At 41.8% G+C, this 5,010-nt stretch overlaps 1 pseudogene; it reads left to right on the forward strand.

The window, feature by feature from the left end:
• Nucleotides 1-206: 206 nt before the first annotated feature.
• LOC146379978 (uncharacterized) lies at nt 207-1,406 on the forward strand (annotated as a pseudogene).
• The last annotated feature ends 3,604 nt before the right edge of the window (nt 1,407-5,010 follow it).

Raw genomic sequence — 5,010 nt, forward strand, 5'->3', positions numbered from 1 at the left:
CTTTGGTTGTTAAGTTATCCAATTATTTAAATCAATTATTATTATATTCAATCACCATTCTTATACTGCATGCATGCTGAATGTGATTTATGTTCCATGTTAAAGATGGCACCAACAACAGCAGCAGAAAGGCAAAGGAAGTATCGGGAACGCCTTAAAGCTGATCCTGAAAGAAGGGAGAGATACCTGCAGAGTGAGCGTGAGAGATGGAGGCAACTGTCAAGGTGACAGTCAAGAAATCTGTGGAGGGCACACAAGAGGACCTCATTGAGCTCTTCCGCAGCTTTGTAAAGAAATTTAAAATGCATCACTTTAATATCAAGCAGCAGTATGCCTTCTGCCGTGAGCTGAAGAACAACATGTCAGGGGAGGAGACTTTGATACATGTTGACTTCTCAGAAAACTACAGCTGTAAATACAGTTTTCAAGTTCAGGCGGTCCACTTTGGGGCTTCACATCAGAAGGCCACCCGTCATACTGGTGTGTTGTATGTTGGTGGACTCTCAGAGCCTGTGTGCTTTAGCACCATCTCCCCCAGTAGACATAAAGGCCCTCCAGCAATATGGCAGCACCTAAATCCTGGGCTAGATTACCTTCAAGGCCAACATCCACAAGTGTCTGTGCTGCACTTTTTAAGCCTGTACGCGATACAAACAACGAAGAAACTTCTACCTTTTCACTACAGAACTGGACAGAAGAGGATTCAAGGCTGGTTCTTGGAATTTTTTCGAGGCCAGTCATGGAAAAGGAGCACCAGATGGTGTCGGGGGAGCCTTAAAAAGAGCAGCTGACATGATGGTAGCAAAGGGGCATGACATCCCAGATGCAGAAGAGTTATTCAGGGCCTTGTCTGAAACAAACACAAGTGTGAAACTGTTCTTTGTGAAAAGTGAAGATGATGAGGAAGCTATGAAGAAAATGCCGAAGCAGATACCAGCTGTTCCTGGAACCATGACAATTCACCAGGTCGTTACTGTAGCTCCAGGAGAACTGATGGTTCGTGATGTAAGCTGCATGTGCACAACACGGAAGCAGTTTAACTGCAAGTGCTTCAACACCAAGTGTTTCACTTTTGGCCAGAAGATAGAAACAGCTGTATCACAGACAGGCAGTGGGGGGATCCAGAAAAAGAAATCCAGTGGGAAAGTCCAGAGCTGGTTGGTAAATGGTGTATTCTCAGATATGATGATGATTTATATCCAGGCATCATTCTAAACATACAAACAACACAAGTCCAGGTCAAATGCATGCATCGTGTTGGGTCAAACCGATTGTTCTGGCCGCATCAGGATGATATCCTCTGGTACCTGTTTGATGATGTCCTTGAACTCATTCCACCCCCACAGGCTGTGACAAAGCGCCATGTGGAAGTCTTGAAAGAGGTGTGGAACCGACTCAAAACATGAATTCATGAAACTAAAGGCACATTCATGCATATATACAGACACACTGATGCAGGCACACACATGCAAAAATACTCTGACACAGACACAGACACATTGAAATCGTTAACTGATTATTATTGTTATTACTTCAACCAGTTCATCAAGTTTAATTGTATGTTATTGGAGCAAGGATGAGGTGACTTTTAGCACAACTCATGAGGCTCTCTTATGCCTAGACACACCCACCCACCCACCCTCACATACATACATACACACACACACACACACACGCATTATGTTACATTTGAGCAATTCACTTTACAATGTTTGTTAGTTGTTAATGTGCTGTTGTGGTTGTTTTTACTTTAGATTAATAAAACTTAATTCTACTGCAATTTGTATCTGGTGTCCTTCCTATGGTTACAAAGTGAGATATAATGCTAATGGAAAGCCCTATACATTGAATTTAAGAGTAAACAACTGTTTATATGTAAAGCTGTATTTGTCTCTTCAACCCTGTTACCATCTTCAACCCTGTTATGCTAGTCTCAACCCCATCACACCTACATTTTCATATATTTTTTTCTTAAAATGTTGAAAAAATAATTTAATGTTTGGGGATTTCTGTCTAAAATATTGAGCGCTATCATCTGATCATTGATTTTGATTACAATTCTTAGTTAAACTAAATTATGATTGAAAAATGACAAGATTGCTTTCACTCAGTTACATTTCAGGATTTAAGAGAGTAAAAATGTGTGATTTTATGTCATTTTTCTATGTAAAATTATTGAATTGGTATGGGGGACATCTAATTAATGTAAACATATTGATTTCTTTAGAAATACATTTTAAGATAATATTCAGAGAGCCTCCAAAATGTCCATAACGGGGTTGAAGAATTACAGTCACTACATCTTGAAAATATGATCAATAATAAAAGAAAACTAATGCCTGAGATGGGAAAATGCATTTTTCTGATAGTTAAATATATCCTTAATGATGTGGGATATACATATAAATAATACATTTTGGTAAAAAATGTGAAAACATCCAAGTCCAATTTTAACCATTCTCATGGAATGACTCGCCTGCTGTACTTTTTAAAATACAATGGTTGCCTGTGTTTCAATGTAAACAGGGTGGTGTGCCAATGAATTTAAAATATGCATATTCTGCTCCAATCTGGACAAAACTGTTTTCACATATTTTGAAAATAATTTTTAAATCACAACTGTATTTTTAACTAAAATTAATGAAATTCTTATGAAATTGAACATAGACTACAACATAGACTGTTTACATAATATCATTAGGCTGTGTTGCCAGAAGAGTGCATTCTGATTAGTCCACGTGGATTCAAACCATCAGCTCATCAGGTTTGTGTACAGTATGTGTTTGTATGTTCAGTACAGTGGACACTCTGTAACTATTTTCATTTCTGATTTGAGGATAAGGCACTTTATCTGAACAGTTAGATGATCCAGGTAACATTTCTATTTCTACAAAATAAAACAAATGTTTCCATTTTCTAAAAAAAACAAACAAATTGATGAATTCTGACAAATGTTATACTTGGACATTTTGTGTTTGTGTTTCATTTTGCTGTAATTTTTTTTTTTAGATATGTAATTGTTTTATTTGCTGGGATTGATGGCTATTCGTGAAAGGTAAATAACCTTTTTATCACATAAAACGTCATTGTTGAAGTAAAACTATTAATTACATGTACAATCGTTTTCTCTAAATTAAATTAATGAATTAACTCCCCTTAAAGAGAGGGCGTATTCTTCTTCCACTCCTTTGACAAGACATTTATGTTCATTGGTGTTCAGTCTGTATTTCACTGTAAGAAAGACATCACTGTCAGGTTTGTGTCTGTTTGTCCAAAACTAAATGATTTATTCATAAATTATGTTCCAGATAATGTACCTTGGTGCTGGAAATAATAACAAGGCATCAACCGCATTAGGCTTCTTAATGAGCTCTGTTGAACAGTTTCCTTTAAGGTGATATAAAAACTTGACACATGCTATATTCCTGAAAACTGGTTTGTCTTCATCATGCAGAGTAAGAGGAGACCAGGGTGCTGAACATGCTCACTGCATGTTTACTGTTCGTGGTTGTGGCAGAGCAAACAGAAACAAGTGTTCACAATCAAAGGTAGGTGACAAAACTATGCAGGGCTTTGCATATGTATATATCTTTTAAACCCAGCTTAACCATCACATTCACCAGCCTCTTATTCAATGTTTACAATTTTCGTAGACATACATACATTTTTTATTATTAGTAATAAGTGTCACTTGTTACTTGAAGCAAAAACGGGTGCAAGCCTGGATTTGGAAACTAATGTATTCTTTTCATATTTGTTATTTTGTAGAGTTTGTGGTGTGATGTGTGTGCCGTCCAGAGACGGCTGTGAACGCCCTCTCTTCTCAGCCAGAGGTTTCCGCACCTGCTGGCCCTGCTTCGGCGGTGGCTCCCACGGCGTGGCCTGCAGCTCTGCCACCGGCGGCTCCCACGCCATCGTCTGGTCCTGCGATCGCCATGTCACCGTCTTGTCCACGTTGGGTTTGGCGTCGGCGGCCACCTTGCAGGCTACTGACTGGACTTATTCGCCATCGCCACCTTCCTCACGGCCAGACTCCCACGGCGTGGCCTGCAGCTCTGCCACCGGCGGCTCCCACGCCATCGTCTGGTCCTGCGATCGCCATGTCACCGTCCCGTCCACGTTGGGTTTGGCGTCGGCGGCCACCTTGCAGGCTACTGACTGGACTTCTTCGCCATCGCCACCTTCCTCACGGCCAGACTCCCACGCTGTGGCCTGCAGCTCTGCCACCGGCGGCTCCCACGCCATCGTCTGGTCCTGCGATCGCCATGTCACCGTCCCGTCCACGTTGGGTTTGGCGTCGGCGGCCACCTTGCAGGCTACTGACTGGACTTCGCCGTCGCCACCTTCCTCACGGCCGGACTCCGGATCCACTCCAGTGCCACCGCTGGCGACGCGGATGCCCTCCTGAACAGTTTCAAATCAGCCGCTGGCCATGTGGTCGCCCACCAGAACTGTTCCCGTTTGGACTCTGGACAGCCACACTGCGATTGCTGACACAAGGTGGGAACATAATATGTGACTGTGCATCCATTATGGTCTCTGAGAACTGGAATAGGTTTTAAACAGCAGGGCTACAGTGCAGTGCTGCCTAGCTCGTGAATGTGATTTACTGAGTGTCAGCTACACACGGCTGACATCTCCCTTCCCACTGTGACAGCTGGTGTCATAATGCCTGTAAACTCGGTGGATGAGCTCATGAGTGCCACAGGAAAGAAGCACTTATGTGATGTCCAGGCATCTTATCTTTGCAGCGATGTTCAAACCTTACATGGATTTTAAAATTGGCCCTTTCTGATGGAAGCCATGATTTGTGTCTGCATAATCGCTGGGACAGACATCCTCAGTAGTTTGTGTTTTGAACTCCAGTGTTCCTCCTGGTCCTGGTTTTGCCTGTCTTGGATCCCACACGCACAGCTCTCTTGGTCTTCATCCTGATCTGATGACACAGATACCACTTACTTTAAATATATTTGACCATAAAACCACAAAATCTATTAATATGCAACACCA

Source organism: Perissodus microlepis, chromosome 9 (assembly GCF_051167445.1).
Source record: "Perissodus microlepis isolate ML-2025 ecotype Zambia chromosome 9, ASM5116744v1, whole genome shotgun sequence".
NCBI lineage: Eukaryota > Metazoa > Chordata > Actinopteri > Cichliformes > Cichlidae > Perissodus > Perissodus microlepis.